This window comes from Jaculus jaculus, chromosome 4, assembly GCF_020740685.1.
Source record: "Jaculus jaculus isolate mJacJac1 chromosome 4, mJacJac1.mat.Y.cur, whole genome shotgun sequence".
Lineage (NCBI taxonomy): Eukaryota > Metazoa > Chordata > Mammalia > Rodentia > Dipodidae > Jaculus > Jaculus jaculus.
Genome location: NC_059105.1, coordinates 59,030,889 through 59,044,668, shown reverse-complemented (window position 1 = coordinate 59,044,668; position 13,780 = coordinate 59,030,889).

Sequence of the window (13,780 nt, the reverse complement as noted above, 5' to 3'; positions counted from 1 at the left end):
AAAGTTGATTACTCCTGCCTGGATATACTTTTATTTTTTGTGGTTGTTACTTCAATGTAGCTCATTGAAGTAAGAATCAATTCAAGCAAGCTGTATACAATTAATTTTGGCACAAACAGAGTTGGTTATTTAATTTATTATGCTATTACTGTCTAGGATTCTGTTTTCAAATTTAGTATATGACTGAAGAAAGCACTTTTTGTTTGATCTAATAGGCCTTTTGAGAACTAGTAAATGAACGTGGGATTCAGAGAAGAATTTGATGATTATTTTGACCATTATTTTAGTCTTGTATTACTCTTAAAAAGGAAGATACAAAAACCTCTGGAAATCTTTAAGACAGTTAAAATTATATTGAAAATCCTCTTATATGTGTAAAATTAATCAAGTATTAAAGTAGTGACAAAATAAAATTCCTTCAGCTGTTATACCATACATACCATAACTGCTTCTGTGCAGTAAAAGCTAAACTACAAAATTTTTACCTTCATTGCTGGGCACCTAAAAGAATTTTCAATCCTTAGAATTATCATGTAGTATATCTTCTGAGGAGTTCCCAACATGTGTGTGTATGAGGCAAGAATTGAATTAAGAAGATAGAAAATGAAAGTTACTCAGCCTCAGTGAAGTTTGTTCCCCAATATTTACAGTTTTCATAATAACAGTCACATGATGGTGGGAGGCCAGTGTCATTTCTTGAATCATGAGCTATCAAGTCTGCTTGGATGATATAGCTGCTTCATAAATAAAGAGTAGTCAATACTAATGTTAATTTTTTTTTTCATTAGAAAACCACTCTCAGATGCTTTTTTAAACCACTAGGATTTATTTCAATTCTGATAGTTCAGAGCAGTTTTAAGACTTAGTAGTGATCTAAATTTTATTCTTTATGTTTGAAAATACATTGTTTTTCAGATAAGTCTCAGGTAACATCTCTGACCAGAACAGGAATATGGGACAAATAAATTACTTTCATGTTTCAAAAATCTCAAAGGACTTACAACACTCATAGTTTACAAATGTGTTAAATAAAGAAGTACTTCTTTCAATTTGTAGACATGTCCAGTTCAAAACTGTGCTCTTCAAAAGTAATTTTACCATGTCAGCCTGAGCTAGAATGAGACCTTACCTCAAAAAACAAACAAAAAAGAAATAATTTTAGTATTTGTGATGACTCTGAAACAGTAAAATTAATGCAGAATTGTTATTTTATTAAAATGTCTAGAAACCTTTTAAAATGATCATAAGAAGCCAGGGGTGGTGGAGCATGCCTTCAATCTCAGCACTTGGGAGGCAGAGGTAGGAGTATCACAATGCGTTTAAAGCCAGCCTGAGACTCCATAGTGAATTCCAGGTCAGCCTGGGCTAGAGAGAAACTCTACCTCAAACAACAACAACAACAACAACAACAAGAAAACCCAATAAGATTCCATAAGATTACTTAATAATATCTCAGTACTATGTACTAAATTTTAGGTAGCTTTAATGACAAGGCCAGCAATGATAGTGAAAATTGCTTTTAAGGCATTGTGCAATTTCTGTCATGAAGTTTCTCAAAGGTCTCAAAGGTGCCATGTTTGAAGTCTCAATGGAAAGACTGAGGCCAGCTAATGACAGCATGAAGTGCTGTCTAAGACTGATACTCACTGCGCAGTGCCTTGTTACATGCCCCTCATTCTACATGTAATTTTTGCACACAGGACTGTGGCGTTGAATGTAAAATACCTCCCACAGGCTCATGAATTTGAATACTTGATCCTCAGCCTGTGATGCTATTTGGGGAGGATGTAGAATCTTTAAGAGTTAACATCTTGTTGGAGGAAGTGCGTCAGTGGGATTGGACCTTGAAGTATTGTATCCCGGCTCTACACGCTGTTTCTCTACATACTTCCAGACTGGCGACATGTGATACCAGCTTCCTGTTCCGAGCATGTCTTCCTCCACCGTAGTCGAAGTTCCCTGGAGAAACTGTCAACAGCACTGAACTCTTCTTTTCTTTCCAGAAGCTGAATCTGGTGGTATTTTGTTCTGGTAAAGATAAAGATAACTGGTACAAGCCCTCACATATAGCCCTCTCTATCTTTCTGCAGATAAATGACAGTCATAAATTAATTTAATCCAGTAGACTGGTGATTTACTCTATGTCTTTGAGATATTGAAAACCAAGTTCTCTTTGTTAGCATCAGTGGTCACTGAAGGCAGGCATGTAAAGATACAAGAGCCTCCTATACTGTGCCTCAAACTAGTGACTGTTTTCATAATGCTGTTCTGTGTTCTGAGCTGGAAGATGCCTTAGGCGTTACTAGGTTCAATTCCTTTCTTTCTGTAGACCATGGTGCAGTGTTGGTGGGAGACCCTGTGTCCCAGAAATGATGTAGTTTTCCTAGACCCACTGGGACAGTGGTTGTGGAGGACTGGAATCCATGCTGCCTGAATGACAGTCCAGAACTTGGCCTTGTGCAATGATAGAGTACAAGCTCTGGAGCAAGACCTGGGCAGTATCACCGTGGCTTTGGCCTGGCCCTTTCTGCCTGTTCACCCAGTGTTTCTACTACTAGCTGTAGTAACCCCATGATGCTATGAGGAGTCCAGCCTGCTCTGCCATTTGACTTATATTTAGAATCATTTCAGCTACCAGTGAGGTCACCCCATGCTGTTGTTACCCACTTTATTTTTCAGCCTGCTAGAGAGGTTATTTCCACTGACCTATGACATGACCCTTGAATAAAATGCCATCAGCCCCACCACGGACAGAACTATGGGCTGCACAGCTCTGGTAGTTGTGTATATGAAACCAAAGTGCCTATATGTCAGTACTGTGAGCATGAGGCTGGAAATACTTCAGGAAGATTCCAGCTGCCTGTTTCCAGGGAAACAATTTCATTTACTTGACATTTCCCAAATGGACTCTGTTAGGGTGGTAAAATAACACTTAATTTTGTTTCTTTTTGCACCTACTAATTGCCGCTGTTGTTGAAACAGCAATGCACTCTCTAACCTGCTTCCAGCATTAAGACAGCTTGAGTTGCTGGAGCCAGATCCGGGTGTGTTTTTCCAGTTCTCCTTGGCAATATTCCATCCCCACAGCTGTATTAAGCCATGGAATTCTTGTGTGGGGAATTATTCAAGTGTTTACGAGATGTAGTTCCATGATTTCTCCCTAATGACTGTGAGATAGATTTGACATAATACTATTTTTTTTAAAAATTCTGGTCTATTAAAAGATGCTGCATTTTACTACCTTTGTGAATTCAAGAGCTCTTGACCGAGGAATATTAAACGAAACACTGCCCCCTTGTGTTGCAGTATGATACAGCATTCAGTTAGGTCAAGTTTGTAAATTCAAAATTCTCTTCATTTAGAACGAACATTAAGTAATGTTTAGTGTATATATACTTTTTACACACTAATCAGTACCAATAGTAAAAGAGACGGGATAACTAGCAATATCTGGAGCAGCATAAATGTTGCATTGTAAAATGTTTTGACATGCTGCTGGTGACTTTTTTTATAACTTGCTTTTCTTCCTGCACAGTTTCACCTGCATCATCTTGCCATTCACATTAGTTGGTTTGTTAGAGTGCTTCAGAGATGACGAAGGACTTTTGCACATATGACTTCATTCGTTCCCCAAATCAATTCAGAGGCTTAAAGAGGAAGAAACATCAATATCAGTAGAGTCAAATGACATCGAAATTGACATAATGAGAAAGCATGATGAGTAAGAACACCACCAAGGGTAAGTGGTGGACCAAACGCAATCCAAGTAGGTTTCCTGGCGTGAATATAGAGCACTTTTACCAGGTGACTCCAAGACACTTGCAAGTAAGTGGAACATTCACATCGTCCAAATTATAGAACTAGAGCGTTGACATCCTTGATTAATTAGACTAGTAGGGGTCCCTGTTTCGCTTAAGAGGTATAGGCTTGTGGTAGTTTGAATAGATGGCCCCCAATATATTTGGTGTTTTAAAAATTTTTTTTGTTTTTATTTTTATTTATTTATTTGAGAGCGACAGACAGAGAGAGAGAGAGAGAGAGAGAGAGAGAGAGAGAGAGAGAGAGAGAAAGAGAAAGAGAAAGAGAAAGAGAAAGAGAAAGAGAAAGAGAAAGAGAAAGAGAAAGAGAAAGAGAAAGAGAAAGAGAAAGAGAAAGAGAAAGAGAAAGAGAAAGAGAAAGAGAATGGGTGAGCCAGGGCCTCCAGCCACTGCAAACGAACTCCAGACGCTGTTGTGCCCCCTTGTGCATCTGGCTAATGTGGGTCCTGGGGAATTGAGCCTTGAACCAGGGTCCTTAGGCTTCACAGGCAAGCGCTCAACTGCTAAGCCATCTCTCTAGCCCTATTTAATGCTTTATTACAGTTTGTAATTTTGATCTGCAGCTACCTGGCTGGAGGAGGTGTTACTGGTCTGGATTTTAGGATCCAGCCCTAAGGTGTGGTGGTGGATTTGAAATTCCAATCTAATGATAGGCAAAGTGCCTGGAGTTCCTGAAGTGTGATGTGGAATTTGGCTTGTGGCCTTTCTCACTCCCCTCCCCCCCCCCCCCCCCCCCCCGTCTGCCTGATCTTTTAAGAGGGGGCCAACTTCTACCCCTGGATCTGTAAGCTTCAATAAGTATCCCTTCCTCCATCATTAAGCCTGGTCTGGAAGTTCATTTCAGCAAACCTGAAGCTGTCTACTACAGGGTTCTACACACACATTTCTTTGTTTCATGAAACAGTTCCTTGGTGTCATTTGGTATATGTAATTCATGAGTCAATGAGCATGGCTGGTTAAACAGTGTCAAACATAAGGGGATAAAAGTTAAATGCCTTGTATGTATTTTGTTGCTGAAAATACACAGTTCCCAGAAATCCTTTGAACTAAGGAAATTATTCAGAGGGAAAGCATACTTGCGAAATATGCTGAAATGATATACAAATCAAGTGTTCCATAGTTTAAACAGTATTCATTAATTGAGAACTTTACTGTATTGCATATTGCATATTGGTTATATTCCCATCTGGTAATACACTTATATCCCCTCTGACAGCTCTCATTCCCCTGAGGGCTCTCCTCAGTGGGGTTATTGGTAATCACTGTGGGATCAAGAATGCACCAATCAGTCTCTGTGGGGAGGACAATGCCTCTTGAAATCTTTCCACCCCCTCTTCTGCAGTATTTTCTACTTGTTTGACTTGAACTCTGAATAAAGAAACTCCCATGGTTAAAATGTTAAAGGATGTGGGAAAGGAAATAAAAGGTAAGGATACTTTCTTTTTGAATCCCATTTTCTCTGCTAGAAGTAAAAGTTTTTATTGCAGCATCTGTATTCATTTTTCTGCCTATTTTCTATCTACTTACATATATTTGCATGCATATGTATGAATATGTTATCTTCCGAGGGCATATATAGGATCCATTTATAAGCATTCTGTTTACCACTTCTTTTTCTTTAACAAGATACTGGAAATATTCATATACATCATCCTTACTTCTTTTTAAATTGTTGCAAAGCCATTCATGCTGTTACTATAATTTCATTCTTGCAATATCAGCAATCCTTTGGGATGTGATTATTGGCAAAATCAATTTTGTGTGTGTGTGTTGGAACAAATTTTGAGGCTGTATTTATTCAGAAAGACTTCAAGTCAAGATGACCAAATTAAAGTGGAAATATACAGGTTTTTATTTTATATGTGTTTAGTTTTATTTCCCTTGCATTTTTTTTTTTGAGACAATTTATAGCCCAGGCTGGCCTAGGGCTGTGTAGCTGAAGATGAGCTTGAACTTCGGATCCATCGCCTCCTCTCAGGTATTGGAGTTACAGGTGTACACCACCAGACCTAGTTTCTGTGGTGCTGGATACCAAACCCAGGGCCTCCCACATGCATGGCAAGCACTCTGTCAATCAAACTGCATCCCAAACCCTCTATTACATTACTGGTTTTATCGAATAAATTTTTGTTGTTGTTTTGTTTCCAGATATGGTCTCACTGTAGCTCAGGCTGGCCTGAAATTCACTATGTAGTTGAATTTATGGCAGTCCTCCTAATTCTTCCTCCCAAATTCTGGGATTAAAGGCATGTGTCACTACACCAAGCTTTCAACTAATGTTTAAACTCTTATTTTGATCCTACCTGTGAAGATTATTTATTTATTCTATTTAAGTTCCCTCCCTCCTTCCTTTCATTCCTCTCCCTTCCTTCCAGACTTTCTTTTCTACAGTGCAAGATGCTCATTATGGAGGGCTGTCAGGGGAAGCAAGAGAAAGTTCTAATGCAGCTCTGATGACCGCCTCAGCTTCCACTGGGAGCAAAAGTAGTCTTCTGGAGTAGTCAAAGATTTGGAAGGGGGCTGGAGAGATTGTTCAGTTGTTAAAGGCACTTGCTTGCAAAACCTGCTGGCCTGGGTTCAAGTCCCCAGTACCTATGTAAAGCCATATGTACAGTGACACATGCATCTGAAGTTTGTTTGCAGTGGCAAGAGGCCCTGCTGTACCCATGTTCTCTCTCTTCACTTCCCCCCCCTCTCTGTTTGCAAATAAATAATAAATAAAATATTTTAATTAAAAACCTCAATTTCTGGTCTGGAGAGATGGTCTAGTGGTTAAGGCATTTGCCTGCAAAACCAAAGGATCCTGGTTCGATTCTCTTGGACCCACATAAGCCAGATCTTCAAGGGGTGCATACATCTTGAGTTCATTTTCAGTGGCTGGGGGCACTGGAATGCCCATTCTCTCTCTATCTACTTGTCTCTTTCTCTCTCTCAAATAAATTAAATTAAATTAAATTAAATAATACAAAAAAAACAAGATTTGGCAGATAGTGGTGGCCCATGCCTTCAATCCCAGCACTTGGAAGGCAGAGGTAGAAGAATCACTGTGAGTTCAAGGCCATGCTGAGACTGCATAGTGAATTCCAGGTCAGCCTGGGCTAGAGTAAGACCTTACCTCACCCCCCCCCCCAAAAAAAAAAGATTGGGAAGAATTTAAGGCATTCTCTAAAGGGAATGATGAATGGTAGCTGGAGGCTGGTCACCAGCCCTTTTTGAAAGGTTCTTGTGTGGTATCGTAGTATTAGCATTTCTAGTTCACCATAATTTTTTTTTGCTTAATATTTCTTTTCATAACTTCACTACTCATCTTTCTTCCTAAAGTGTGTCCTTCATAATTTTCTTACTAAAATGGGTTTTAGTTTTTATTTTTACTTTGTGGTTTCTTTCAAGGCATGGTCTCACTCTTGTCCACGCTAACCTGGAACTTACTCTGCAGCCCCAGGCTGGCATTGAACTCAGAGTAATCCTCCTACCTCTGCCTCCCAAGTGCTGGGATTAAAGGCATGTGCCCTTATGCCTGGCTAAAAATAGGTCTTATTTTTATAACTGTAATGTACTTTTGCTGAGTGTTTGGCTAGGTATACTGTGTTTTTTATCATTTCAACATTTGGAATTTTGAAGACGTGATTTCATCATCTTCTTATTTCCATTGCTACTATTAGAAAACCTTGTCATTTTAATTCTCTCTCTTCCCTCTGTCCAATTTTCATATAAATTCAAGTCTCCAATGGAGAATGATAATGTTGTGCTCAGAAGCCATAGATTGTTATTAGAAAAATTTCGGTGTCAAGGGTGAGATACCTTTCAGTGAGTTGTTGGCCTTGAAGGTCCTTTGATACCCTTAAAACATTAGAGGCTATTGCTGAAGCTCTTGTTTGTCCACCACAACCAGATATTAAGACCATATTGCTGAAGACTCCACATGCTTGGGCTGCAGGTCACTGAGAAATAAATCTGGACCTGACTGGAAGCCTCCTCCCTGTTGACTATCTGACAGGATGCTGGAAAGACCTCTGCAGCCTACTGGGGGAGAAAAGTTCTCAATGGTATTAACCAGCAGTACACTCTGCAAACTATCTGGCTGGCCAGTAAGGCCAAAAGTGTCAACGGGTACAATGGTGGTATGTCTGTTATGGGAGAAATCAATTTCTCTCTGACTGGACTTGAGTCCTAATCTATGGGAGGGAATTCTTGCCTGGTATGGAAAATCTAATGAAAAGCTTATAGCTTGGGAGATCATAAGCCCTAGTGGGTAAGTTACTACTGTTGTTTGGCTAAATTGATATACTATATGGATATATTATTTCCACTTAACTGCCCTCCAAATACTTAAGTTTATGTCCATATATTAATGCTGCTCCAACTTTTGGTTAGAGAAGCTTCTCTCTTCCGATGCCAGTAATCACTGGGGTGACTCAAAACTCACCAAAGTGCTCAGAAATGACAGTGAAGTGTTCAGCCCTAAATGCAAATTCTCTATTGCACCATCAAAGTCTTAGAGACCATTGTGGAAGAGGTGGCAGAAAAAATATAGGAGTCAAAAAAGGGAAGGAGTGCTTACAATCCTGTCTTCCATATACAATATGGCCTAGAGATTCATGAGCTCATAGTGATTGACACTACCTACACAAGACCTGCATAATAGGAGGGGAAAAATGATGACATCAAAATAGAAGCGAGACCAGTTGGAAAGAAGAAGGGATTCAGTGGAGGGGGATTTGGAAGTGGAAATAGGAGGGGGCGGGAGAGGATTGTGATCATGGTATAGTGTTTATATTCATGGAAGTTGTCCATAAAAAAGTTTTTAAATGTTCAAGTCTTAGGGCTGGAGAGAGGGCTTAGTGGTTAAGACTCTTACCTGTGAAGCTGAAGGCCAAGGTTCGATTCCCCAGTATCCATATGAACCAGATGCACAAGGTGGTACATGTGTCTGGAGTTCATTTGCAATGGCTAGAGGCCCTGGCATGCCCATTCTCTCTCTCTCTCAAATAAATAAATAAAATATTTTTTAAAAAGTTAAAAATTCAAGTCTTAGAAAGTTGAAAAATGTAATAAAAACACCCTACTCCTTACCAGGTGTCAATCATATTTCATAATTTGATTTGTTGCCTTGTCAATATTATTTTTAACACTTGCATATTTTAGTTATCTATGAAAATTTCCCAGGACTTGGTAGCAATAAAAACAATTTGTTAGACAAATAGGTTCTATGAGTCAAGGGTTCGGGTAGGACAGGAGAGCTTGGCTTGCTTTTGTTCCATGAAGTGTGAAAGATCCAAGCTCTCAGTCCATGTTCAATATGTCTGCTAGTGAGTGGGTGTACCCGCAGATAGTTTCAGTAACTGTCTACAAGGGCAGCCTCACATGGGGCTTTCTTTATCTAAGGCAAGAACCTATCCACCTTGGCCTTATTTCTATTATTTTATTTCATTGGTTTTTTTTTTTTTTTTTCTAGGTAGGGTCTCACTCTGGTTCAGGCTGACCTGGAATTCACTATGTAGTCTCAGGCTGGCCTCAAACTCTCTGCGACCCTACCTCTGCCTCCCGAGTGCTGGGATTAAAGGTGTGTGCCATCATGCCTGGCTTATTTCATAGCTTTCATTTTTATTTTTCTTTTATTCCTGTCCCTTTTGTGCATTGTGTTTTGATGATACCTTTCAAAGCACTTCATGTAGTTGTGTGAAAGTTGTATGCTCAATTTGTCATATGGAGATGACTTTAGACACACATAAGATCAATGTCTAGGCCTATGGCTTTCTAAGAAGGTCTTAAGTTAATCTAATGAAGAATGTGAGCACTTGGACTTTTGTCTTTCCTATGTTCTGGAGAGAGCTCTTGAGATGAAATTGGGCGATGCTTCGAGAGTCATCCAGTCTATATTAAACACATATGTTTCAAGTCTTTTTATAAGGACAGATACAATAAATAAGTGGTCTGAAATAGCAAACAATGTTCCCAGGAAGTGTTTTCATGTCTGGAGTGCCCTACTGAGCCATTGTCAACCTTGGTAGGGAGCCGGAGGAGTAGAGCTAAAAGCTTAACTAAAAGTCAGTGTCATGTTGCCCCAGCCTCCTGCTGTCCCCCCACACGTGCCTCTAGGGAGAACATTCTTGGTAGTAGCCTATCATCTGCTTCTGTAAGTACCAGTGGTCAGCATGCCTCTATATTCTCTGCTAGGTTTAGTTTATTACCTTGACAGACATTTTGGAGAGACATGCTGCTCTTTATAGTCACTTGATTTAAGATAGGCAGCTATACCACAGAAGGTAAAAGTTAGTTTATTAACAAGATCGTAGAAACTATATACGTCTATGGCCTTATTATTATTTAAGAAAAAACAAACAGCCCCAGGTTTCTTGTAGGTAAAATTAGAAAAAGAAAACACCCTCTATCTTTTATTTTATTATTTTATTTATGTAATTAATTAATTTTTATTTTTTGGTTTTTTGAGGTTGGGTTTCACTGTAGCTCAGTCTGACCTGGAATTCACTATGTCGTCTCAGGGTGGCCTTGAGCTCACAGTGATCCTCCTACCTCTGCCTCCCGAGTGCCAGGATTAAAGGCGTTCACCACCACATCGGGCCTTTCTATCTTTTAGAATAGAAATAACACAGCCTGGAGCAAGGCACAGAGCAAATGTTCAATAAATGGCTGTTATTCCATGTCCACGTGCCCTATCCTGGTGTCATTTTTTTTTCCCAAGAAGCTTTCAGATCTAAACTTTGGTAACTGAGAGCCCATATGCTGGAGAACTCTGGCCTGGGTTACGAGTTAATATCTATATTATCCATAAAAGTATCTTCATATGCAATTATTTTTGTGTGTATTATGTGATGCATACGTACGTGCGTGGGGGTGCTCAGGCCCTCTTCTTCCACCTTCTGGGAGATAGGATTTCTCTTGTTTTCTACTACAAAGACCAGATCAACTGGCCTTTGAGCTTTGGGAGTGTCCTGGTTCTGCCTCCCATTGCCATAGGCTTACTGGGATTATAGAAGGGCGTGCCACTTTGAATCCTATGTGGGTCTTGGGATTCACAGTCCAGTTGGCAGGCTTGTGGGGCAAGTGCCACTCAACACTGAGCAATCCCCCTAGCTCGGGGTGGGTATTTTCTAACGTCTTACTCTACAGTTGATACATTCTTCTCTGGACTAAGATCTTAAAAACAGTAGATGCTCAGAAGAAACCCTGGACTCGGGACAGTGGCAGCACAGATATCACAGGTTGACCCTTTACATCTTCACATCGTCAGCCATCCAGTGCCCTATTCATGGGTTTTAGCCTCCGCAACGGAAAGTTAAATTATAACTACAAAAGTTTTAGACTGATGTTGATATGGTTCATTAATTTTATTCATTTTTATTTTATTTATTTATTTTTGTGTTTTCGAGGTAGGGTCTCACTCTAGCTCAGGCTGACCCGGAATTCACTATGTAGCCTCAGGGTGGCCTCGAACTCACGGTGATCTTTCCTACCTCTGCCTCCCAAGTGCTGGGATTAAAGGTGTGTGCCATGACACCCGGCTTAATTTTATTTATTTTTAAGTATGTTATTTATTTATTTAATTTATGAGAGAGAGAGAGCAGAACGAAAGAGAATGGTCATGCCAGGGCCTCTAGCAAACAAACTCGAGATGCATGGGCCACCTTGTGCATGTGGCTCTTATGGATAGTGGCGAATTGAACCTGAGTTCTTTCTTTGGCTTTGCAGGCAAGTGCCTTAACATTAAGCCATTTCTCCAGCCCTGACTCACTAATCTTATGCTGCTTTATTTTAATCAATAATATCTCTAAAAACGAAGCTGTTGCATGTCATAATACATACACTGATATGAACATGTATTTTTTAATTTATTGATTATAAAAATATACAAAAGAGCTAGTCCAATAGAAAGCATTTATTTGTGCATCACCCAAAGTCACATGACAACATGCGTTCTGATGGCAGTTCTTCCCACAGGAGGCTGACTTGGGCAGAGTGCCTAAGCAGGCCGAGGTGATGCGGTACAGGTTTCAATATCCAACAAAGCAACTTGTCTTCCATACCTTCTTTTTCCATCTGTCCTTTGTCCTAAGTCCTGATTATTGATTTGCTGCAATCCAGTGCCTTAGACTGTACTTGCCACACAATTATTGAGCCATGAACTTGATACTTTTCAAAAATGTGTGGTGAGCTGGGTGTGGTGTTACACGCCTTTAATCCCAGCGCTGGGGAGGCAGAGATAGGAGGATCGCCACCCTGAGACTACAAAGCGAATTCCAGGTCAATCTGGACTAGACTGAATCCCCACCTCAAAAAAAAAAAAAAAAAAAGAAACAAAACAAAAACAAACAAACCAAAATACATGATGGCATCCAATTCAATTCTACTTAATTTGCCTTTCCATTTCATTTACCACTAAGGTAGAGTAGAGGTCACAATTGTGCTATGCACACTGTAGACTCATTTTATCTTAACATGCTAAGGAATAAAATGTCCAACAAAATTATTTTTATAACTGAGTCTGTTGAAACTCAATGATATTTGCCAGAGATCTCAGAGTGAATTTGTCTGATAAGCTTCATTCTAAACCTAGGCAACTTAACTACGAAGGCAATTTCAAATTACTTGGGAATATTTTCTTACCACAGCCTGAAATCTGTGAAGACAAAGCTTCATCACCTGCATCCTTCCCCTCTTCATTCCTCCCCAAGCCAATCCCTCTCCTTGTACTCATTCCCACACCAGCCTCTCCCGCATCACTCTTGGGAACTGAGCCAGAGATTGTGTTTATAATTAACACGACATAATTTGGACTAGGTAAAATGAATATGTAAGATATGTTGTGACAAAGTTTTTCAATTTACCATATTTGAGTGTTTTTCAGTTTAATATAAAGGACACATATTTTGCTCTTGTTTTATTTTATATTACAGATAAACAACATGCTTTGTCATGTAAATTGCAACAAGCAAGTTTGGATTTTATAATCAAGTAAGGATTGCATTAGGTCCACCAGAAAAAAAAAATAGCCCAAAGCTCCTTTATATAAGCTGATTTATATCTAGTAGAAGATGCAAGGTCTGATTGAAAAGCAATCAGAAGAGAGCTGGATGCCCCGAGTAATACAGTATAATCTGATAAGCTGTCCCCAGCACACAGTGGACAGGAATACTGTTCTCCAAGGCAGAGCTGAGCTCTAATGTATTCTAATGCCAAGGACAATTTTGTGCTGTAGCTTTCAGCATAGGGAATTTAATAATAAAAACATTCAGGTTAGTATATGCAAAATTACTTCATGCCTTTCATTGATTAGCCTGGTGCTCTTTTAATACAGAAAAGACTTGATTGTTGGGATTGTTCTCTCTGAAAATTATGGCTTAAGGCTTCTTTCAAAAATATTCTTGACATAGTTTTGACTAATTTTTGCAAATAAGAATCAGGGTTCTGCAAAACTGAAATTTGTTCCCCACATCCAACTCCTTATTCTATGTTGTCCCGGCAGGCACATACATGAATTTCTCCTCCATTTCTTCAACTTCCCCACGCCACACATGCTGTATGCACATACACATATCATTTCCTCCTTGACCTCTTCCTCCCCCTCTTTTTCTTCCTTCTCCTCTTCCCCTTTGGTTTATTGGTCCCAGGTTGTATATTTTAGGTCCCTTTTTGGCCTGGGACTTGACATTCATGGCTTGTACAAGGTCACCACTGGTAACATACATATTTATGTGTATAAGCCTTCTTTACTTATAGCTCCTTTACTTTTGAACAGTTTTGCGCACATCCCAGCATTGCAGGATGGCTCTGTACTCCATATTCTCACCAGCATTTGGAGTCTTTAGACTTGTTAATTACAGTCATAGTGATGAGTGAGGTCTCTGATAGTGTTTCCAATTTGCAATCCCCTAAGGACTGCTTGGCTTTTGCAATGTCTTCCTTGTTAAGCGTGGTTTAGGTTTTGTCAGTTTTTATATCTA